A 26588-nucleotide genomic window follows, 5' to 3' on the forward strand; every position below is an offset into this window, starting at 1 on the left:
TTCTCTAAGTGACTACTTTAAAGAGAATATCCTTCAACTGAATATGGGAATTCTGGCATGTTTGTTAGAAATGCTCTTATTTCATTATATTCATATAATCATTACTAAACTGCAAATCTGTTAAATAGTAATCATAATAAGCCACACTTTGATTAAAGTGCCAGATAGTATGCCAGATTTTAGTTTCATTGGATATGTAACAAGCATGCTGATAAAATGGTTAGGATTTTCATCTATAAAGTTATGTGTACATTATAAAATACCTGGTGATATCTTAGATGTTGTGAAAACCTGTTACTATTCTCCTTTCTCATTTTTTACTTATTTGTGGCTATAATTTGTTGGTAAGAACCTACCCTAGGAATTAGAGATCAATGGAAAGCAATATAATTGTGGTCATAGTTTAGGACTAGAGTAAATTAGAGAAAAGATGGGTTTGGAGTAATTTATAGTTGTCATACACTTCAACTGATCAATCACCACGTAGGGCTAGAAAATTAAGTAGCTTCTCTCTGCCTAATTTCTTATAATTATTAGGTAGACAGTCACTACAATACAGTGAAGACAAGCTGTTGGGCTTGGTACTCAAACCACACCGAGTCAGCTCACAGGTGGTTACTGGGTTTAGTTGCCTCACTGACGGTATAGTCTATGACCCTGTATCACCTATCCTTTTTTTTTTTTTTTTTTTTTTGGTCCTTTGTTTTTTTTTTCTTTTGGTCCTTTTTAACTTTATTCCTTTTTACTTATGTAGTATAGTTTTACCTAATTTGCCTCTCTAAGTGAATCAATAAAGGAAAGATAGTTTGTTTTTCTTATGTTGGAATGTAAAAAGAACTTAGAAAAAAAGGATTGAAGGGATGAATGTAGCGAAAGAAGCCATTCCATAAATATTTAAAATACTTATTTCCGTGAATATTTCTCTGGCTACCCCACCAAAGCTATCCTAGTCAGTAATGACTTTTTTTTTTTTTTTTTTTTTAAACGTTTTTTATTTATTTTTGGGACAGAGAGAGACAGAGCATGAACGGGGGAGGGGCAGAGAGAGAGGGAGACACAGAATCGGAAACAGGCTCCAGGCTCCGAGCCATCAGCCCAGAGCCTGACGCGGGGCTCGAACTCACGGACCGCGAGATCGTGACCTGGCTGAAGTCGGACGCTTAACCGACTGCGCCACCCAGGCGCCCCAGTAATGACTTTTATGAACAGTTTCAGTGACTTGTAAGAATCAAGCAAAAATTATTCTCAATATAGATGCTACGCTTGATTTAGTAAGATAGATGTTTGATATTTTCTCATTTTACACTATCAGTTCCTATATCAGAAGTTGAACATTTTAAATCCACAGACTCCAATATATTTTACCTGCCCATGGGAATAGCCTGTTACAAAGCAAGAGATAAAGATAGAGGGAAGAAATTAGGGGAGGAATCCTCCCCAAAGCTTTCATGACTAGCTCATTGAGAAACCTTGAATGCTGTGTGTTCCATTAAAAGATCCTATTATAAAGCCACAGTATAGGATGTATTGGCAGGTGTCTGGCTCTGATTTTTTTTTTTTCATCTCACTCTAAATATGTTTTTATTTGTATTTCTCTCCATTCTTACTATACAGGTTCTTTCAGTACCCATGCTATGTCATCCAAGAATAAAACAAAATCACTCAGATTGCTTTTGTTAAACAGGCATTTGAAGTAAAGTAAGCCGAACATCTCTGATAGTTATTGTTCTTAATCTGCCAGTGTCCTTTTTGAAGCAGCCTTAGTCTCCACCTATTGTTATTACCTAAGAAGGATTAGGTGTTCACTTCATCCTTTGACTCTGCTCACCTCCTTGCCTGAAGAAAGTTCTTGACATAGAGTGCAGCTTGTGTTTTGTTTTGTTTTTGTTTTGTTTTTAAATCCTTTATCTCCAAATCAGGAAGGGTAGCAGTCTTTAAGCTTCAGACTTTAGCTCTTATCCCCTTGGTTTATGTATTTTTCCCACTCAGTCTGTTGCAACTCTTCATCTGTTCAGGGTCTAATCTCCTAAAATTCGAACCACATTTTACTCAGTAAGCTGATAAACTATTATGAGCTAATAGCTTCTCATGGGTTAATTAGCTAAATTTTAAATAGACTAGTACCAGTGTGGTCAGGGAGGTCCAGGAAGCCTGTAGATTTATTGTTTCCAAGCAACAGGCATGTGACCTTTGTCAGAGGGTTTATCAGATTTGCAATACACCATACCCATGCTATGGGTTAAACAAACCCTAAAATCTAAGGTAAAATCAATAGGTGCAGTCTTTCACAAAAGATAAATTCTGAATTTTTTTTTTCCTTGAAATATGGCAAGCTAGGCTCCAAAAGTAAGCATCCCAATTCTTTGGCTTAACCTTTTAATGGATTTCAGTATTTTGTTTTTAAGATACGGATGCGCAAATTTTATTTCATAATATTCCGTAATTTTGTTTTCTCTCTGTGGTAAAATAGACTTTGATAGATAGGGGTTGATTAATCAAGCTTGTTTCTGGCATCCATAGGAACCCACTGGTTATTGCTCCTGAATTAGTATGCTGTCAAGCAAACGCACCTACTCTGGGTATCTGTTCACAGTTAGGTTTACTTTTAATTTGTTTATGATGTACATGGTTTAAAAAAAACAATTGTATCTTGGGATCTGAAGGCCAGAACTGTTAGTAGGACCAAAGGGGATCTCTTCCTAGAAGTATTAAAGAGCAAGAAGATTTCTTTTCTGCAGGAAGTGTGATGGTTCCTGGCCTATGGAAAAAAAAAATTATTTTAAGTATACATTTGCTGGTTCCACACTGAAGAATTCATGTTATATTGGCACTGGGAGTGGCTTAAGCATCTGTACAGTTAGAAAGCTAAAGAGTGCCTGGGTGGCTCAGTCAGTTAAGCAGCTGACTTCGGCTCAAGTCATGATCTGGTGGTTCATGAGTTAGAGCCCTGTGACAGGCTCTGCGCTGTCCCTGCTCATGCTCTCTGCCCCGTCCCTGCTCTCTGCCCCATCCCTGCTCTCGCTCTGTCTCTGCCTCTCTCCCTCTCTCAAAAATAAATAAACATTAAAAAAAAATTAAAATAAAGCTACATGAGCTGGGGCTCCTGGGTGGCTCACTGTATTAAGTGCCCAACTCTGGATTTCCACTCAGCTTATGATCTGGCGGTTCATGAGATCAAGCCCCGCCTCATTGTCTGCACTGACAGTGTGGAGCCTGCTTGAAATTCTCTCTCTCTGTCTCTCTCTCTCTCTCTCTCTGCTCCTCCCCTGCTCACACTCTCTCTCAAAATAAAGAAACTAAAAAGAAAAAGGAAAAAAAATAAAGCTACATGAGCAATTCTTTTGTAAACTCAGATTGAGATCCTTTTCCAGTCTAACGATGAATCACATTGTGATTGAGAACAGAGCTTCAGAGTCTAACAGATCTTGTACTGAATTCTGGTTCCATCATTTTCCTCTTAGTAACTCCAGTATTTCTTTTTTCACTGTCTCCTATTTTCCACATAAAACTAATAGTTCATACTAACTGAACGACTAGTGTGCTAAATGCTTTAGGTTTGTTAATACATTCAATTCTTATACTAACTCTTTGAGAGAGAGATTATTATCCTCATTTTGCAGATAAGGATACTAAGGCTTAGAAAGATTGGAAAATTTGTTTCAAATCCAAGAGCTAGAAAGTAGCAGAACAGTCTACTGAATATAAGTTCAAGAAATTTGTTTTTACTAATGTAAATCTCACTTTGTTTCCAAAGAAAGGATTAGGTTGTTTGTAAACGTACACACAACAAAAAGATAAAATCAATTTGCAGAGGTGAGAAAATTGAGATACAGGGAAGGAATAGGTAGGAAAATAAGGTCATGCTATGATTTTATTATCTCATGTCTATGCTATGAAATTCCATACCTTGCTATAAGTGTGCCATTTAATGTCACTGAAGAGGATGGCAAAGCTATTCAGTTACTGCTAGTACAGGGACTAGAAGGAAATTTCTTTTTCTGGGTTCTCAAGTAGTAATATAATGAAGGTCCTCTGATAACTCTTTCTTCAACATGTTTATGATAAACTCATGCACATCTTTTAAAATGTCTTTTAATATAGACTGTAGGCATCACACTCCAATATAATTCAGTAAAATTAATTTCACAGGAAAGCAAAATAATCCTGTTTTTATGCAACTATCTACTGATTTATACTAACGGGAAGGTAAGTCTTAATGTTATCTAAGTCAGCCTTTACCAAAATATTCTTTAAAAAAACCTATAAAAGGAATCACTTATTCAACATGTGTTTGCTTTTCCTCCTCTCTTTCTCCTTTTGTTTGTAGTTCTCTTTACTTTTAGGTTTCTCTTAGATCTTCTCCTCTTCATACTTTGATCTGTCCTTAGGCTATAAGCATAAGTTTGGCATAACTACTCATGACTTCACTTATCATACAGACAGTGTCAAATCAAAAATTGCACCAGGCAAGGAAGACTTCATTCAAGGCTGTTACAATAGTGGACAGAATATTAGGGCGCCTGGGTGGTTCAGTCAGTTGAGCATTCAGCTCTTAGTTTCGGCTCAGATCATGATCCCAGGGTCATGGGAATGAGGCCCATGTTGGGCTCCACACTGCATGTGGAGCCTGCTTGAGATTCTCTCTCCCTCTCTCTCTCTCTCTCTCTCTCTCTTCCCCCCACTATCCCTCCTTCTCCCTGTCTTCCTCTCTCCCCCTCTGTCCCTGCCCTCCCCAAATAATAAATAATTATTTAAAAAGAGAAGAATAGAGGCCAGAACAAAATGTAAAGTCCACTGAAACAAAGATCAGAAGGGTTCTTAAGCCCTAAAGTACTAGAGGATGTTGGTAAAGTTACAGGCCATATACGTTTAGTAATTGACTTTATCCAAATGAAAAATAAACTTGGCATATCGTTATGATGATAGTTTTGCAACTTGACCCCAGAAGAGTTGGGCTCCTGTTCTCCCACAAGAACTGGGAGATAAGGGTACTATCTCCCTTGATGTTTACTTATGCTTCCAACAGATGGTTCCCAAGTCCCTAAGAAAGACATTCTGGGTTGTAAAACTGTCAGGAGGTTACAAGGAAAAAAAAAAAAAAAAAAGATTTACATCTCAAAGGGGCAGAGAGAGAATTTACAATTATGTTTTCTCAAATAAATAAATAAACAAAAAGGTAGGTAAGGAATCATGAGTTAGGAAGAAGTTTTCTTTTTAGTCAAGTTAAGGGGAATAGAATGTTAAGGCCATTTTGGTCAGCGTGTTATTCACAGATGTGTATTTCCTTAAATTTCTCTGATATTTAAGACCTATATATTTAAACGCCTGTATATACTTCCCACCCCATGTGGATGGCCCATAGAGGCATCAAATTCATGATCATCCTCACACAAACTAGGCCTTATTCTGTGTTCCAATTCTCAGTGAAGGACATCAGCATTCACTTAAGTATGCAAACCAGAAGTCACAGAATCTTCCTTAGCATCTTCTTCACCTGCCATATTTAGTCAATACCATGTTCACATATACATATAATCAAAGAGAGCATTTGGCAGTACAAAATTTAATTTTTCCAAGTTAAAATTATGGGGCATAAAAAAATTATGGGGCCTATACTCTGTGGGCTAGATTATTAATATCTCAGTTTTCCATTTTTGTTGTAAAATGAACAGAAATGTTCTGCAAGAAAGTCCTTATTCTGTTACTGACTACTATCTTGGCCAATCTGCGGACTGAATTATAGTCTTCCACCCAGGCACATATCCTAATTAGGCTCTTCAGTTTCCATAAGAGAATGTTAACTCTGTCTCCATATCGGCATTTGAATCTATCTTTAATAATAAAGTATTTACAGCACTAGATATTATCATATTGATTCATCAAAATCTTACTAGCAAGAAGTTTTTTTGAAGACTGGAAGTAGAAACCACTGGCCACCAATTCCTCTACACTTTGAATTCAATTCTTGGATTAATTCAGACTGCCAATAGCCTGTAAAGCTGTACCTCATTGCTTTTGTTTTTCATTTTGTAGAATCACTTTGGACTATCTGGGATTATGCCTTTGCTGAAGAGAGAGATTATGAAATTTTTAGCTGTGAAAGATAAGGTTACATTTAACTTGTTAACAATGAGTAGGTTGTATATGACATCACATCACATCAGTTTTTATACAAGGAAATGATAAATATTTCCTTCAGTTGAGTACCAGAAATATTTGTGTTACCATTGAGCAGCTAGTTGGATATTTATTTTATGTAATCTGGCAATTTTGTAATTTGTATGACTGACTTTTCTTTGCCCATAAAACTTGAAGCTGAACCAGCAACCCCTGTTTAGCAAAGTACAACACCTTATGGTGTATCATTTTGTGTATTCATCTCATTCCTGGAGTATCAGTTTATTAGCATGGCTACATGTAACTGAAAATCCAAATAGATTATTTTTTTCATTATCTCGAAGTCAAGAGGTTTGTGGTTGCTAGTGTTTCTTTTATAGATCAAGAAATTCAGGGTCAAAGTCTCTAAAAATGTCTTGGTGTTTCCTTCATGGTCTCAAGATGATTGTTATAGCTGTAGGAATCATGCCTTTGATTGAAAAAGGAAGGAAGAAATTACCAGAAAAAAATAGTTGGTCTTGGTAACAGGTGTTCTTGCCATTTATTATTTCATATCAAACGTTCTCAAAACTTAGTAGCTTAAAATAATTTAGTATCATCACCTATGGTTCTATGTAATGATTTAGGCTCAATTGGCCATTTTTACTTGGTATTTCTCATGTTTACAGTCAGATTGTGGCTGGGACTGGAGGCATCTTAGGCTTAACAGATCTGAACATCCAAGGTGACACACTCATGGCTGAGTTGATGCTGGCTGTTGTCTGGGAGCTCAGCTGAAATGCCTACACATGGCTTTGGCTTCTCATAGCATGGCAGCTGTATTCTGAGAAAACATCTCAAGAGTAAGTGTTAAAAATCAAAGCAGTAAGACTTTTTATGACCTGGTCTCTGATGTTTGAGAACATTGCTTCTAGTGACATTGTTTGTTTGTTTATTAATTTTTTGAGAGAGAGAAAGAGCAGGAGAGGATTAGAGAAGGAGAGAAAGAATTCCAAGCAGGCTGCATGCTGTCAGCGCATAGCCCGATGCGGGGCTCAAACTCACAAACTGTGAGATCATGATCTGAACCCAAATCAGGAGTGGGATGCTTAACCAATTGAACCACCCACGTGTCCCACTTCTAGTCACATTATTTTGGTTAGAAAAGAAGGTGTACTCATGCATGAGAAGGAAAGCTTGTCATGAGAGCCTAGCTTATCATGTGAGAAACAACAGGGGGATGGAGACAAGGAATCAGTGGTGGCCAATTTTGGAGAGTATCTACTACAGTCTGCTCTCTGGCTACTAATATTCATCTCCCTTCCACATGCAGAGTAGACTAATGCCCTTCACTGTCTCCCAAGTTGTGGCAGGCATTATGACATTGGTTTAAAGTCCAGGATTTATCATTTAAGTCAGGATCAAGGGTTGATGAGGGTCTCACTTCTCAAATGCAGTTTCTCAAGCATGATTTCTCTCTAATGAAACCTTTTGCCTAAAAAGACAAGTTGTCTGCCAAATAAACTCAATAAATTATCTAGCACATTCAGTAGTACAGTGGTGATGCATGTGTATGAATTTGCAATTAAAAAAAAAAAAAAAAAAAAAAACAAAAAAAAACCTCCCAATTTGAAAAAGAAATCCGGTCTGACAGACATAGCAGTCGCTCATGCACAGGAAGTCTGAAGTCTGCCTGAGCACACAGGAATCAACAGTTCCTTGAGTGGGGGCGAGTCCTGCTCCCTGAGAATGAGGCTGTGTGCCAGTTGTCTGCCCTCTGGGTTTCTGGTGCTGCACTCTTAAGACTTCCCTTCTTTTCCTTTACAACTGGCCTGTGTTTGCTGCTGAGTAGTCTTCTCAGCCTGCTTTCTGCCTTCAGAAGGCTGGAGCCTCCAAGGGCTCTTTTAAGTTTTGAACTGCTTGTTTAGTCCAGTTTTATTAGGGTTCACTCCATTAGAAAAAAAATCAACATTCCCACTCCCCCTCCCCACCCCCCACCCCCAAAAAAGGCTCCTCTCTACTTTGGTCTGAGAGTCTTGATAGTGTGGGTTCATATCTTTAGGATTCTTAGGAACTCTATTTTTTAGTTAGGAAAGTCTATAAGACATTCAGTGATATTCATAGAAGCCTGTTCATCCGGTTGAAGGCTTGTCATAAATGCTTCTTATGTATCAGGGAAGGATGCTCCAAATGCACCACTAAAATGAACTTTACCCTCCTGTTACATGTTACCGGAAATATTCTGGGTTTGAGTTTTACCCTGATGTGGTTTCTTATTTTGAGAAACTTTTTGCAGGTTGCAAAGACTAGACATGATAAACAGTTCTATTTTTGAGCCCAATAAGTCCTAACTCTTTTATTTATCCTCTAAATTCCTCTATAAAATGTTGAATATTGTCTTTTTTAGCTCATTCTTTCTTTATCTAGATCTTATCTTCTGCATCTAACAGAAACCAATTGGCATGTTCAGCTTTCTGCCTGGCATTTTTCTTACCCTGATATATCTATTCATTAGGACAATTTTCTATTTTCTACATTACTTTGGCATACTATCACTAAACTTTGTGCCGCTAACAGGTTTCCATATGCCCTACTTTCAGAAATTCTGAATATCCCTTCTATATCCTGTCAGTCAAGTCAATCACTAAGGCCATCTCAGATTCAAGAAAACAGGAACTAAACCTCCACCTCTTGGGGGTGAGGGAACATGCCTGTAAAGCAAAAGAAGGAATTTTCATGGCCATCCTTAGAAATTATCTATCTATGACCTGAGGAAAATGAAATTTTCCAGAAATCCTTAATATATTTCTCTCACTGACCAGAACTGTTTCATAGTTGGGTAAAGAAACAGTGCAGACTAGGAAATGTGGGTCCTTTTTTTTTTTTTCCTGTTATTAAAACCTCCATTTGGGAATAGAGGATTAAGAAAAAAACCCAGAGAATTAGCATTCATAGCAATCTTCAAGTCCTGTTGACCGCAGGGACCCTGTATAGCAGGGACCTCCTGAACTGGGGTAGAGGAAGCTCTGGATCAGACAACTCTGTATTCTCTCATTGCATTGTTGTGGTCTCTAACTTTGCCCTGTGAGGGGCTACACAGATCTGATAGTTCAGCCTCTTGTACAGTTTCTAAAAATAATTACATGCAGTTGTGTGTTGGGGGATCCTGGGAATAGTTTCGTACCTTTTTAGTGGAGCAATGACAGTTGCACGAGTTTACAGTCCAGACTAGATGTTTGGCCACCGTACAATTCTGTCACACACTAGCAGGTTATACAGGTCCAGTCACTATCCTGTAGGTATAACTATAGCTAAAGATATGATCTAGTCAATATTTTTAACAGTGGATATTGTCTTTATTGCCTGGCCATTACATTCTGCCCCCTCTTCTTGCTTTAACTTAATGGTTATTGCCATGGTGTAATTTAAAATCATATGTTTGGGGGAAGGCTAATCCCTTTATTTCATTTTTGCCTTCATACTGGCTGCATTTGCCTGGCTGCCTACCAGTCCTATCTCTGATTAAGTTTGCTGCTTTACAATGCCTTCTATTTAGGATGCGAATTGTGTGGTTTTTGTTTTGTTTTGTTTTGTTTTGGGCTTCTAAGAGTTCAAAATATAGGATTCTCTGGCAATACAGATGTCAGACTGTGAGAAGAGAGCCCTTCTCTTGCCGAAGTGGCATTTCCTCTCATCCATGCCTCCAAGCTATCTACCTTTCACTTGGGTTCATCTAGCTCTTCATTTTCCTAAATGTGGTAATAGAATCAGCACTAGCCAATATTCTGATCAGTCCCACTCTTTCCAACAGGACTCAGTCAGTATATAGTTTGCTTTGCAAAGTTCCTCAGATGACAGTCCAACCAAATATTTTCCATTGTGTATAAAGTGTGACCTATTTTCTAGTGCCAAGTATCTAAGACCTGAATTTTCATCTCTATCCATTAAGTCAATTCCACATTTTAGTTCCTGTTACTTATAGCAACCTATCTCTAGTAACAATTACTGAACCAATCACAGTACTTAGGTGCACGAACAATGCATTCTAAATAATTTAATTAGCAACAGTTAGTTCATAAAATCCCCAGAAGGTCCGGAGAAAAACTGTACAAAGGGAAACATCTCCTAACACTTATGACACCAGGAGCTAGATAACAAACTGCTACAGCTGCCCCAGAAAAGCATACCTCTGTGATTATACACGCCAGATCAGATGTCCCTGCCCAAAGGCTGACTGATTGTGTTCCAGTTTATTGCCAAACTTCTGCTTGATACTGCAAAGCAGTCTGGAGATGACAGTTTTCAGCTCTACAGTCTGTTTTACAGAAAGGCAAGCTAAAAAACATGTAAGAATGGGTAATCAATAAGCAGATATGTACAATCTGTCACGCTTGGTTTTTATTGCATTTTTCCTTCCTTGTTGAGAAGCAACAATATCATAGTGGCAAATACAACATAGTAGGTTCAGCACTCGGGCTTAGTGGCATTCGCACTCCACTGGCTGTGTGGTCATAGGCATTACTTAATTTTCATAAACCTCAGTATTCCTATTTTGAAAAACTGGGATAATATAAGCTCAGTATGATGACTGTTTTAGGATAGTGCAAATAGTTAACATAGTGTCTATGTGAAACCATTTCTCACTAAGTAATAGTTACTGCTGTTATACATTAGTTCCACTTTGAAGCAATTTCCTACCTTAGTTTTTTTTTTTTTTTTTCCTCAATTTGGAATTTTTACTATATTTTCGAAAGGTGCTTTAGGATTTTGAAGTTTAATTTTAGAATAAGACTTGGCTTAAATAAATGTACGTAATTCTGAATATTAAAGTATTGAAAAGGTTGCATGAAAATTTAAGACTTAGTATCTCAGGATTTTTCAGGGAGAGTTCTAAAGGACTTCTGTAAAAAGTTTATCATACCCCACATTTCTCTTTGAATTATGGATAATATTATTGAGTCTTAATATAGTCACTAATTCCAGAAAAATTTTTAAGCACATACTGTGTGTTAGTTGCTCTGCCTAAAAGTGAAAGGACTGGATACACACACACACATACACACACACACACACACACACACACACACACACACACACACACACTAGGTGGTGGAGTAAACTAAACATATAGTTTATATTCCAGTAAAGGAGACAGACAGTAAACCAGTACACAAACATAGATAAAATGATTACTGACTATGATAAGCACTATGAAGGAAACATGTAGTTGCTATATTAAAAAAGTATTGGTAGGGGCAGGGTAAGCCCCTTTACATAGGATTCAAGAAATTCTTCCCCAAGAAGGTACATTTAAATTGAGACCTGGAGGAATGAAAAGAGATCTATGTGTGAAAAACCAGTGGGAGAGCATTCCAGGGAATTACATTCTCAAAGCTTCCTAAACAGAAACTAATTTGAGCCATTAGAGAAACTGAGAGAACACCAGAATGCCTGGGGTTGAGTGAGCTAGTGGGAGAGACTAGTACACTGTTAGAAAGCCAACGTGGGCCAGATTGCGCAGTTACAAAGGCCTGGCAAGAAATTTGGGTTTTGTTATAACTGAAATGCAAATGGGAAGCTACGGAAAGGATTAAAATAGAGAGTGATTTAATCTAATTTGTGTTAAAAAGATCCCTCTGGCTGTTATATGGAGACTACATTGGAGCGAGTTCAGAGAAAATTAGAGAAACTAGTTAGAAGGCTTTTGAAATAAATAGGTAGTGTGCAGGAGTAAGGTGGTAAGAGGTGAAATGGATCTAAGTGTATGAAATGTAATACAATTTATACACACAACAAACCAGTTGGAGCTACTGATGGATTGGGTTGGGGAGATAAAGAAAAAGAAGTCAAAATGACTCCCCATTTCATTTCTTCAGTAATTGGGTTAGTTGTAGTATTCTGAGATAGGGCAGATTGACAAAAGATTATGTTTGAGATAAGTATTTTCTGGGGATGACCAATATATCAAGATTTCCATTGTAAGATTTCAGTGAGATGAGCAAGTAAGGATATCAAGTAGATAGTTGGGTATGGGTCAGGAAGGCAAAGGAGGTGAAGTATACATTTGAGTATTGCCACAAAGCGTTGGTATCTAAGTCTATGGCTCTTGAACGGAGGTAAAGATACTGTACATTATCAACATAAGACAGTATTTATCATGGGGTAAAAATGAAATTACCTGGGTAGATTATATAGATTTAGGGAGGAGAAGTCATAAGATCATCATCTGAGAAACCTCAATGTCCAGAGTTTGTGAAGAATTCTCCTGTCTGTTCTTGACTTATTATAGATTACGGAAAATGTATATGGATGTGTCTGTGTGTGTAATATTTGATTTGGGGGAAAAAGTTATGAGAATGAAGGGGGGTTCCCAGTCACATAGGAGAGCATGTCCATTCAGCAGAGAAGAGGACCCCAGACTGAGCTCTGAGAAACTTGAACTTTTAAAGGTTTAGTGGAGACAGATATGCAAAAGAATTAAAAGAAGAAGAAGAAGAAGAATTACCATGGAAATAGAAGAAAAATTATAGGCTGACACCATGGCTGAGAAAGGGAAATGGAAAATGTTTTGGGAAAGATGGAGTGGTCAACTGATTCTATCAGATACTGTTGAAAGTTTTTAATAACATGACGTAAAAGCATATATTGAGTTGAGAAACATGAAATTTATTGAATGCTTTGCTAAATTGGTCTTAATTAAATGGTGGAGACTTAACCCAGAAAAAATAAGTTTAAGACTGAATTTGAGATCAAATAGGAGCAATACAGAAAACAATTTTTTTCTTACAGAAAACAGGAGTGAAGAAACAAGACTTAGGGAATCTAAGTCCTTTAGAGACCAAGGGTGATGGAGATTTAGAATTCAACGGAGGGCTTGGTACTTTATAGAAGCATAAAGTTTTCTTCAAATGTAACAAGAGGGAAGGAGAAGTAGGATGCAGACACTAAGATTGAAACATTAGGAATGAAAAAATTGTGATTTTGATAAGATGATCAGTAAGAATGGAATTAAAGTGATAAGGAAATCTTAAAAAAAAAAAGGAGATGGTATAAAATAGCATTTTCAATCAGTAGAAAAGTAAAATTACTAGGAAGGATATGGGATTGCTCGGTGCTCAGTGGTATACAGTGTCTATGCAGAGTAATTGATCATAATTTAAAAGGGAAACCAGGTATGTGATTAACTTGCTAATTAGTATCATTTCTCAGAATACTTTTGCTTACAAGTAAGACAAAATCCCAAATCAACTTAACCACATTTCTCAGAATACTTTTGCTTATAAGTAAGACAGAATCCCAAATCAACTTAACCAGTAAGGGGGAATTATTTTATCAAGTAAGATGTCTCAAGTTTCATTATTCCAGTTATGTCAATGGGTCGCAGTAACCAAAGTTCTTGCAACTTTCCTTGGCTATTCTCCAAGTTTTTGACCTTTTCTTAGACCAGCCTCCCTTATGGATGTAATATGGTTGCCGAAGCTTTAGACCCATATGCAGACATCTAGCCAAAGAAGGTAGACTATAACACCATTATTTCTTTGTAACTGTTAATAATAATAAAACTGTTTCTAGAAGCCACTTAGGAAACTTCTTTCATTGCCCCAAATTCTGTCGTAATTACATGCTTCAACCACTCCCCAACAAGTAGAATGAGAAAACATGGTCCCCAATGTTTATAGCACCACTATCAACAATAGCCAAATTATGGGAAGAGCCCAAATGCCCATCAACTGACGAATGGATAAAGAAGATGTGGTGTATATATATACACACACACACACACACACACATATACATACATACATACATACAATGAAATACTTCTTGGCAATGAAAAGGAATGAAATCTTGCCATTTGCAACAACATGGTTGGAACTGGAGGGTATTATCCTAAGTGAAATAAGTCAGAAAAAGATATCCAATGATTTCACTTATATGTGGAATTTGAGAAACTTAACAGAAGACCATAGGGAAAGGGAAGGAAAAATAAGTTACAAAGAGAGGGAGGCAAACCATAAGAGACTCTTAAATACAGAGAACAAACTGAGGGTTGATGAGGGTGGGGGGTTGGGTGTGGTGGAGAAGGTGGGTCATGGGCACTGAGGAGGGTACTTGTTGGGATGAGCACTGGGTGTTATATGTAAGTAATGAATCACAGGAATCTACTCCTGAAACCAAGACTAACTACACTGCATGTTAGCTAACTTGACCATACACACACACACACACACACACACACACACACACATACATACACACACACACACACACACACACACACATATATATATATATATATATATATATATATATATAGTCGGCTTAGTCTAATCAGAATTTACATCTGGGGTTGAGTCAGCCTTTCCTAAATTACCTGGTCATGATGAGTAGTATGGGTATAAGGAAAAAATGTAACGGACTTCTGTTTGAAAGAGAATAGGGAATAATTATTATTTTAGGTATTCAGCTATTTATATGATAGATAGAACTGGGTTTAGATTTTGCCAAGTGATTGCAAAAGAAAAAATAGAAGGCAAGGCATTTGAGAGTATTTGCAAGTGAATATTAAAATGATTAGCAATGGAATCTAAACTAGACAATGAGAGATCTGAAAACATGACAGCCTTGATGGATTGTAAACAACTGAAGAGATCAATGGGTTGGTGATCTTGAAGAAATAAAAGTATTCCATAAGTGATGGGAATGTTATTAAGAGTAAGCTTTCCAGATGGAAAATAGTTTGGGAATATAAAATATTTGAAATTATGATTATGAGGATGGTAGGCTTTCTGGCATTTATTCTGGTTAATCATTCAAAATTTATCTTATTATGATAGAATGTGGATTCAAAACATGAGTCATAGGATCCAAGACTACTTTTTCTATAGGTTACAAAAATTGGGCTTAAAGACAAGTTTTAAGTATTAAAGAGTTGATATCACTACTAAAATGCAATTCATTAAGGCTTCAGAGGTATCTCAGTTAATAATGGTGAGGAATAAATATATATTTCATGGGAGAATACTAAAATAAAAAGATATGAAATATAGAATGTGTGCAAAATGTTTATCTTTTGCAGACATAAAAATGGTACATAAAGAAATTACCTTGGACTTCTTGGATCTATTTTGTAGTTTATCGCCAATACGTTGCATTTAACAAATGAATACCTTAGCCAAAATTTTTGATTAATTAAAGAGAATTTAAAATAGTGAAGGATGATATATGATTGCCCAGATATCACGAAGGAACCTTTAAGAAGTTGGTAATAAGTTGGGTTCCTTAGTGGATATCTAAATTTTGTTTTCTATTTGTTTCTTTTGTCTGTACCCTAGCAGCATGTTTTTGTTTTGTTTTGTTTTGTTTTGTTTTGTTTTGTTGTTGTTGTTTTCATGCTCCCTTGCAGAGTGAATACCTATGTATATTAGCTGAAGCAACATGAAAACCTACCAAGGTTGTTTTTACAGTCAGACTCTCCATTACAGCTGTGTCTCACAATCAGAGCTGACTAACATGATTTAGGTTTATGTTTCCATGGTTAGCAAGCCTTGTTTTATGCAAAAATATCTGTTGGCCAGGCATCATGGTTCATAAACATAGCTGCCTCCTACTTGGAGGCATGCTTTTCCTTTCTTTTTTCTCTTCATCTAAGAAGGTTAAAGCTATTATTACCTTCAAAGCTTAGGGGAAAGTCAGCCTCATCGGGTAGGCTAGCTTTTGTGTGCATCAGTTAAATTCTAGGCCAAGATACATTCATTATTTATGAACTTTGGGTTTTTAAAATGTTTCACCTTGAAAAAACATCTATTTCTACTCCCACCGTTCTTAGTCTTAAAAGACTTAAAAAGGAAAGAGTAAATAAGTGGCACAGGAAAACTTAAAACAAGGATGAATTTTCTAAAACCTAAAAATTTTTAAAAGGTACTTTCTATACAGAAATATTAATTAGAGAGCAAAACATTTATATCAAATAAAGGATAGGTTTTCTGAATTTGGCCTTGTCATTTTTCAGATTTATATAATTGTATATATCACTTTTCACTTTTTTCCCCCACTTTTTTACTTTTGGAAACTCCAATCAATTCTGTTCAATTCAGTAATGATTTCATGATCACTTAGTACATGGAGATCACTAGGCAGATACATTGGAAAATAAAAATTATAGTTACTTGCCCAACCCTCAAAAAAATTAATTTGTATCGAATGCTTTAAAAGCAGTCAAATCCAGTAATTTTTTTCGATGCATAAGCCCTCTAGATTTTGTTTCAAGTATGTTTTTAAGACATAATTCACAACAGAAATTTATATATTTTTTTCTAAGCATATATAGTCAAAAAAGCATCTTCCAAAGGTTCTAAACTCATTGTTTCCTAATGCTTCTCTACATTGTTCTCGTTTACCTCATTATTTCCCTTAAGGTTTTGTGAGGAATGTATGTTGGCAAATTTTCTTCTCACTTATTTTTTGATTAATCTGTTTCTTCCTTTTGTATTCAATGAATTTTTCATACCACCATCAATTTAGTATACTTTACACATTTCATTGATGTGCTGATCTATCAGGTCATTAATGGAACCATGAGGAAGTTACTAAATAATTTACTGCTTTGCTTGAAAGAGCCCAAGTTTTCTGACCCTTGGGGTATAATGGAAGATCCATCTGTTTGTTAAACATATGCCAGATGAAGCAGCAGGCTCAGGATCCCAGATTTGAGTCCCAGAGTGTTGTAAATAAGCATAAGTATTATTTTGGCGCCAGAAACAACAGAATAAAAAATCACAAGCTAAATAATATCTTTTTATCAAATTATTTTTTAAGCACATTACGAATTAATACCAACTCTTTTCACAATGAAAGTCTAGCATTACCTTTAGAAATTGAACTTTTTAATCCTGGTTTTTGAAATAAGAAAATGTTCATCATAAAAATTTTGGAAAATGCACACTTAGAGCCCACAAATTTAAAACAATCTGATAGCCTATCACTGTAACATGTTGTATATGCACACACATACTCAAACATGAAAATGCCTAACTACATATATAAAATGTTTTATAAATGGCTATTTTTTAATTTGGAAAATTAATATATGTTCAACTTAGTAGCTTTTAACATAATTATTTTTACTGACTGTACACATTCTATTCTGCAGAATAGTGTGATATATTTAATCAAACCCTTTTGTCAATCATTTTCATTTTTGATTTTTATTAACAATGCTAAAATATCTTTGTATATATATCTCTACATACACCTCACTGTTTAGAATGAATTAGAGAACTCATGAAATTAGTTTAAGTACACAAGGATAGCTGTTCTTACTTCCACAAATACATAGAAACAGTTTATGAGATGATAAAAGAGTATCACAGTGCTAAAAATAAAATACAAAGAAAGAAAGATTTTACAAGTTACAATCAGAAATGAAGCCCTATAGCCCTGAGCTCAGAAGCAGGAGTTGAGTCTAAAATTTCAACCTTTGCGTATGAAAACAGACAGCATAGCTCATGCCTGAGTCCCAAAGCCAGGCTAGCTACATGAATGCAGCTGGTAAAATTTTGCCCACTTGTAGAACAAACAGACTGCTTGTATGTGGTGGAGGGAGTAAAAAGAAGTAGCAGTACAAGTTCAACGCTGGCCCACTTAATGCTGGTTTTAAGAAAGAGATACTGTCCTTTAGTGTTACAAACATTTGGTTGACCTATTTAAGAACTGTGGGACCCTTGGGCTGGGCTGAGATAACCTCAGAAAATACTGCACAGGGAGGAGTGGTCTTGTGGAAAAGAGAAATATTCCAATGCAAGATGAGTTTTCAAGGTAAGAGTTACTGACTTAAAAGATAAGGTATTTCTCACATTAAACAGTCCAGAGTGGGAATTTTACTGTTTTGACACATAACAGTTGTTCAGTGACCTGGACTTGTAGGTGGTTGTTCCATCTTTGTACTTGGCTTCAGGATTGCTCCTATTACCATCTTGAAGATGACAGGAAAATGGGAAGAGCATGGGAAAACATGGGTGAGAGATTTACGAGCCACATGTGGAAGTGGCACATGCTGCTTTTACTGAGAATCTGCTCCCAAGACATCTAGGAGTCTCAGACTCCAATGAATTGTGGAATAAAAGCATGTAGTTCTTAATAACAGACTAATATAAAAATTAACCAGTTAAAATGTTGGAATTAAAATTTAATAGTTGATATTGTAAATTTTAATGGAAAAGCTCTATAGTAAACTAGGCACATAGAAATATATAATTAGAAATATAAAACTGAGAAAATCTTGTAGAATTTTAGAACAGAAAGAGAAGAAAACTCAACAAGTATGCTATTGAATTTCTAGGAGCAGCACAGAGAACTAATTGGAGAGATACAATTCAGACTTATAACGGCTAAAATTTTTGAGACTCGAAGAAACCTGAGAGTACTCAACAAATAATAAGGCAAGTGGAACAGAAAATGTTTTCCATACATTCTAATAAAGCTACTTAATAACAAGGACATATTGAAAAACTCAAAACTACCCAAGAAAAAAGAATGATAGCTAACAACAGCAACAAAAATAACAAAACAAAATGCTGAATTGTAGCAGACATCATCTATAATAAAAAAATTTCAGAAGATAATAGAAATTTATTTTAAAACTTCTAAGGGGCAATTGTTATAAACCTCAAATTTTCTATCAATCTTTTACCCACAAGTGAAAATCACATAAAGATGTGTATAAGCAACACATGACTAAGAGTTTGAAAGCTGTGGGAAGTCTAGGGAAGAAATACTTAATAAGCTTGTTTAATATTTAAGACTAATCACCGAGTTTAGAAATGGAATGTATAACATAATGTGTAAGGGGGGAAAAGGAGGAACTTATGAATTTAAAAAAGGTAAAAGAAAAAGAAAGCAAAAGCAGCATGGCATATATCACAGACTGCAAAAGTTAGACCAAAAGCATATTAGTATTAATATCCACAATAAAGATAAATGACATAAACTTACTGTTTCTGAGAAACACAAGATTAGAATTATATAACTATTTCTCATTAAAAGCTGAACACCTGTTGCAAAAGAATATAAATAAAAGGGTGGAAAAGAATTCACTAGATAAAGACTAGCAAAAGCAAATTTATATGAAAAATAGAATTTAAGGGATTAAGATATAAATAAAGGACGTTACTTCATGTTAAAAGGAAAATAATATCAATCATAAAATTGTATATAAAGCACAGCCTAGAAAAATTCAAAGTAAAAACTGCAGATTAGAGGAGAAAAAATTAATAATCATATTGCATTTTCTATATCCATTTATAAAAATAAAAGGTAAATAAAATATACCACTTTTTCCCATATTTAACCAGTATTCCAGTAGAGTGGTGTGACATGAAAGATCCTTTAACTTCCAAACAACTATATCGTAGCTGTGACACACGCGGGCATTGCTCTCTCACATAAGGTAGTGGCAGTCTCTGAGGATAACCCCTCCCAAACAAATAAGCAAATAAGACATGAACTTGTGCTAGAGATGCAGACAGTAAGTAGAGGCACGGCAGATATCAGTAGCATAAAAACAGTCTAAATACTGAGCTTGGAGCCGGAATCAAGGAGGAAACTGAGGCTAGGACTTCTTAGTGAAATCGTTCACCTGAAAGTGGTTAGAGAGCCACTCATGTAGCCTCCCAGCTACTCAAAGAAGCAGAAGCAAAGCTTCTGCACTGTGAAGGAAACAATCAACAAAACTAAGAAACAGTCAACAAAACTAAAAGGCAACCGAGGGAATGGGAAAAGATATTTGCAAATGACATATCAAAGGACCAGTATCCAAAATCTATAAAGAACTCACCAAACTCCATACCCGAAAAACAAATAATCCAGTGAAGAAATGGGCAGAAAACATGAATAGACACTTCTCTAAAAAAGACATCCGCATGGCCAACAGGCACATGAAAAGATGCTCCACATCACTCCTCATCAGGGAAATACAAATCAAAACCACACTCAGATATCACCTCCTGCCAGTCAGAGTGGCTAAAATGAACAAATCAGGAGACTATAGATGCTGGAGAGGATGTGGAGAAATGAGAACCCTCGTGCACTGTTTGTGGGAATGCAAACTGGTGCAGCCGCTCTGGAAAACAGTGTGGAGGTTCCTCAAAAATTAAAAATATATCTACCCTATGACCCAGCAATAGCACTGCTCAGAATTTACCCAAGGGATACAGGAGTGCTGATGCATAGAGGCACTTGCAACCCAATGTTTATAGCAGCACTTTCAACAATAGCCAAATTATGGAAAGCCTAAATGTCCATCAACTGATGAATGGATAAAAAAAATGGTGGTTTATACACACAATGGAATACTACTTGACAATGAGAAAGAATGAAATATGGCCTTTTGTAGCAACGTGGATGGAACTGGAGAGTGTAATGCTAAGTGAAATAAGTCATACAGAGAAAGACAGATAACCATATGTTTTCACTCTTGTGTGGATCCTGAGAAATTTAACAGAAGACCGTGGGGGAGGGGAAGGAAAAAAAAAAAAAGTTAGGGAGAGAGCCAAACCATAAGAGACTCTTAAAAACTGAGAATAAACTGAGGGTTGATGGGGAGTGGGAGGGAGGAGAGGGTGGGTGATTTGCATTGAGGGCACCTGTTGGGATGAGCACTGGGTGTTGTATGGAAACCAATTTGACAATAAATTTAATATTTAAAAAAAAGAAAACAAGCAAATCTCTTGAGGAAAGCTTTCCCTGTTTAACCCACAGGACTCCCATAGATTACAATAAAGCCATGAGCTCACAGTCAAAGATAATGAAATATAGGAGTTGTGAAGGCAACATATGTAACAGAAATAAAGTATGTTTACTAGACGCTGAACAAAAAGCAAGAGAATTTAGGAGGCTTCGCACTAAATAGTAGGACAATCACAAAGAACAAGAAACAAATGATTAATAGAAATGTAGAGGCAAATTGGAAAGAAAAATGAAACTCATATAAATGGAAAACAATATAGTTTTAGAACTAGCATATCAGTATATTAAGCAGTAGAATACGCATAGCTAAAACTAGAAAATATATCCAAAGAAATTACCTGGTTGTGAAGTTCTGGACATTTTTTGAAAGTATAACTAGCAGGATATGCTGATGAATTGGAGACAGTTTTTCAAAGAAAGTAAGGAGCCTAGAATAAATCATTTTACTTTAGCAAATGGAAGGATAGAATGGCATTTAACTGAATTGGTTTGGAGGAGACAACGAAGGTAGTCAGAAATACAAGTCTGGAGATCAGAAAGAGGTCCAGACTTCAGAGATACACTTAGGAGGCCTCAGCCTATAGGTGGTGATTAAAGCAAGGGATGGAATGTGATTGCAGAAAACATAGATGTAACTTAGGTGGAGAAGATTGAAGTTTCAAATATCAAATCTTGTAGGACTCCCACACTAAGAGGTGAAGAGAATAGAGGGAGGAAAATGAATCTGGAATTTTTAGATAAGTTGCAGTTATATGGCAGAAATGTTTTCTGCTGAGAATAATCTAGTGAGAATTTCTGAGTTTGAGTTTAGGTTTCATTCTGACCAGATGGCTGACCTTAGGCAAGTTACTTAGTCACTGTAAGGAACTCATCACTAACTGATTTTTCACATACCTACTCAGGTCCAGCTGTGATTTAGGTTCAACTTAAATATCACTTCCTCACAGAGGTCTCCTTCCTGTATGCATATTCCCCATCATTCAGCCAGTTATTCCCTATTACCACCTCCTGTTTGTTTCATTTGCTTCATCTGAGTCTAAAATTAGCTTATGTATTTACTTATATGAGTTTTAAGTCTCCTTCCCTCTCACCACCACACAGAAACATATACTACATATAGATAACTTTTTTTGCCTCATTCATTATTTTGTTTTCAACTCCTAGCATGGTGTCTGGCACATAGAACAGGAGCAATAAATAACCATGACATAAGTGAATTTACCAAAGATGAGACACACTGAACTGAAAATTTGCTTGTATTCTAACAGATGCTCCACTCGCTAAGTCAATTAATTTACATTATCGGGGAGAATTAAATATTTAGTAAGTTGCTTAAAAATGCTCCTCAATTTTCCAAAAGAAAACAGTTTTATATTTTTAGAAGTGTATTTTGTGAATTACTTCTGTATCCCTTATCCTTTCAAGCCACATATACTTATTAGTTCCAGGCATTTTTAAATATTGGACAAAAACTTCCATACCATCTACATCAGAGAAACAATAGTTCCAGAGAGATTGTAGGGGAAATATCCCTCCCTAAAACACAGGCACTTCATGCCCTTCCTTTTGTATTCTGAAACATGTCATAGATAGGTTTCAGTTGTTTTTCTACTCATGAGGTATTTGCATATGCCTTTAGAAGTGAAATGTTTTTACATGCACCATCATGTCTAAATTCCTACAAGAAGTTTTTTGAATTGTCCGTATCCTCTATCCCCTTTTGCCGCATATGTTGTTAATTGCCTACAGTTTCTGTCCTTTTACCTAGAAGTATATAAGGAATCTCTTTCTGTTTCTTCTAATCAGTCTCTATAAATACATTGGAAAGGAACAGTGATAACTTCTGAATGATGGGATTTAATGAAATTACAGATATAAATATGTGCATTTTATTTTTATAAGAACTCATAGAAACAGGAATTTTATCAATGTGTCATAATTAGAAAGCACTAAGCTTTTTTCTTAAAAAGGCAGTTCCTACAGGCAATCAAAACATTCTCACAGAGAAACTGCAGTTTCTTAGCAAAAATTATAAATGCTGTATTTGCAGCTTCCTAAGTGACCACCCAGTCACATAAGTTATTTAAAGACCACCATCTTGACTTTTATAGCTAAATAAACTCTGAACACTGTGTTCTCTTCCAAGTCAGTGCTATAGATTTACGATCTCCTCATCTCAGCATAGAAGAGCTTTTTAATTTGCCCATGAATTTAAGGATCTCTGGTTGTATTGTTTATTAGAAATAAATTCAGCAAGAATGAAGAACCTTTAAGGGTTTCCTTCTGGAGTTTTCTTTGAACAGATGTATGGCACATTCATTTTTTAAAAATATATTTCTGGCATGATACAGATATTGATTTTCTTATTTTTACATTAATTTGTTAAAGTGACTATAATTATTATAAAAGGTATATTATTAAGCTATTATGATTTTATTAAGGAGTTTATAATTTCCATTGAAAATCGAATTATATCACCAAGTTATATACATTTATTTCATCTTCCTTTATGGTAATGAGTTTTATGAGCCAGTATTTATACGATAGGAAATACATAAATAACTTTGAATTTCTCCTAAAATACATGTTAAACATAGTATAATTTAGGCAGCAGTATTTCTGAGCTTTCCTTTTTGGCAAAGTAAAAATTATAACAAGTGAGTAAAACCCCTCATATTTATCAGAAAACTTAATTGATATGTTTAACAAAGCACTTCTGAATGTAGTCAATACAATAATTTCATATGTATTCAACATTTAGATAGTAACATAACTATTTTGTGATATATCCTGATATGTAAATGGATATTTTTCTTGTCTTTCCTCTTTTGTCTGTGTCATGATGGATTCATGTATTTTTATTTATTCAGTGTTTCACCTTCAAGAGTAGTCACTTGTGATGCTTTAATTGGCCAGTGAGGAGGCCCTTTCAATTGGACTTTTATGTCCTTTTGACAACTTTTCCCTTCAGGCTTCTTTTTCTTCTTCCACAACAGAAGTCCCAAGGACATGTTGTGTTTTCTCTTCTAATCCTAGAATACGTCCAAGAGACCTGGTTTATTTAAGTAGGTATATGGAAACCAAGATCCAGGTTTCTGGGTTTTAGGGCTAATTAGTGCTACTTCAGTGGCTTAAAAACCATATGTTCAGGGTCACCTGGGTGACTTAGTTATTTAAGCGTCCAACTCTTGATTTCGGCTCATGTCATGATCTTATGGTTTGTGAGATTGAGCCCTGCGTCAGGCTCTGTGCTGACAGCATAGAGCCTGCTTGGTATTCTTTCTTTCCCTCTCTCAGTGCTCCTCTTTCACTCTTTCTCTCTCTCTCAAATTAAATAAACATTTTTTTTTTAAAAAAGCATGTTCTTATTGACATGTCTAACTTAAATTTAACATGGCAGAGTATTTCTTCTTTAATTTTATAATTTAGTATCTTTTCTATTTTATGAAAAACCTCATTCACCAATATCACTAATGCACTTATTTGATTTAGCCTGCAATTTGATTATAATTGTTGCAAAATTATAATACCACTATGTATGCTTTTTACTAACCATTATTTTTACTAACAATAAAGCTACTGAGAGAAGTTTAACATTTCTTTTTATTCTTAAAGACATTTCACTAATGATATACAGTTAGAGTTGTGCTCAAAGCTGCATGTCCCCACCTCTCCCCACACTAGTTATGTTACTAATTTGGTATATAGTTAAGTTTCACTCAAGTAATTCCAGCTCCACTCTTCCTGCTTCCCACATTAGGGTTTCCCCTCCAGTCTCACCTTGCCAATATCTAGCTTGGGTAATCTTGATCATTTGTTTTCTCTCCTTGTGTGACACAGCTGACTTATTGAGCAGACAACAACCATCCTTATTAAGTTCAATATATGCTGATGTTTTGGACCTGAACGGACCCCTTACTTATGTTTTATGATTATTTTTATTCATCTATGGCTGAATTCCATTCATGATTTCTAATATTCCCTTCTAGGTGTTTCCCTATTTATGGTTTCAATGAAATTCTTATGTATAACAATGACTTTGTTTTGGTTCATCAAAATGAAGCCAATAGTGTGATCAATATTTAGAATCTTTACGTTTTGGAATTTGAAATTATCTCTGAATTAATCTTCTTTCTTGTATGTTTAGAGATTTTAATGTGTTCTATCACTTAAAGTCAAGTCTATAGGGCTACTTGGAATCTCCCGTGTCATACAGTGAGTGACAAATGGGCTGAGTCAACATGTATAAGTGTGGTATGCATTGCTTCCAAAACTGTAAAGTCACCAATGAAGCACTGTAATTCTTTCCTAGTGATAGGATGAATATAGTACAATGACTTTCTTTATACTTTGGTGGATGCTGTACTGGCATTCCCAGACCACTGAATAACTAAAATCTTCACCAATGGCAGCTTCTTGAATTTTTAGATTTTATTTCTCACATTCTGACATGTGTCTTTCCAAGCCATCAATAATACTTACTACTTTCTTCTTCCCATTAATACAGAGCTATGGTTATATTCTGTGCAATATCCAGACAATGAATACCTTTCGAATTGTATTACATTAGCAGGATAGTTAGTAAAACTTAGCGGCGAGACCATGAATGTATATTATTGTATGTTCTAAGTGGATTACATTTCTGAATCTCCTTCCTTATAGGATTGAAAATAAAGCATTTGGCAATTTCTGGCTGTATACTAAGTATAAGAGGTTGTGCTGATCTATTCACATAAAGATACCACATTTATCCCAGTAGCTAAGATTGAGCGACCACCCAGTTAAGTTTATGGTAGTCCCTCATGATCTGCCAAATTCATCCCAATTTTTTGTAGAGGCCAGATTGATGAATAAAAAAAAAGGGATATGATGGGAACCACCAACAATCTTGGCACTGATCTGTACCCTTTTACTTGGAATGCAGAATTGCTTCTGGTTTTTAATCTTGGTAGAGGAGAGGACAATTTCATGGTCTTTCTCTTGGCTTTTCATACCCAAAAGTCAAGGACTATCATAAGGATTCAGCCAGCTGCTAACCATATGCACTTCAATTCTGGTTTCAGAGTTTGGGAAAATGATTACAGGATAGATTCATAGGCATTTGAACCTAATATGAGTAGAACTTGGGTCATGATTCCATCTACCATATAGCATCTCTATGCTGCCATGCTAATAGGAGAAATCTAATGCTAGTTTGGACACGAGTATTAGTTTTAGCTCAAATTCTGAATCCAACTGCCTTCAAGAACTCTTGCTATTCCTCTTGCCTCAGTATACTGGTACTTGGGTACTCTTACTTATGTAAAGTAACTTAGTGTGATTTGGGGAAGTCTTGAAATCATTATCACATGCACTTGTCATGATGTTGTAAGAGTTCTCCCCTGCATGATATCTAGGCAAAAGGAAACTACCATCTTCTAGAAAGGGTACAGGCCACATTTGCGTGCTTAGAGGATATAATGTAACAGAGGGTTTAAGGTTAGAATTTACTTTCAGATACTTTTTCCTAAGTCTCAGTGTCTCACTAATTCCATGTTAGGGCCCTGATTTTAGCCTGGGAGACTTGTTAAGTCTGAATTAAAACCTCTTTGTAATTCTTTTACTGCAACAATTGGTCTTGGGCTTGACGTTCTGCCCAGTTTACCCTCCTGGTACAGATTATGTTTCCTTTATTAAACATTCTGGCTTTTACATCATGGCCTATGTTGACTGTTGGCTGGGTTGACCCTGCCTCTTTGTTCTTTTAG

Source organism: Panthera uncia, assembly GCF_023721935.1.
Source record: "Panthera uncia isolate 11264 chromosome A1 unlocalized genomic scaffold, Puncia_PCG_1.0 HiC_scaffold_17, whole genome shotgun sequence".
NCBI lineage: Eukaryota > Metazoa > Chordata > Mammalia > Carnivora > Felidae > Panthera > Panthera uncia.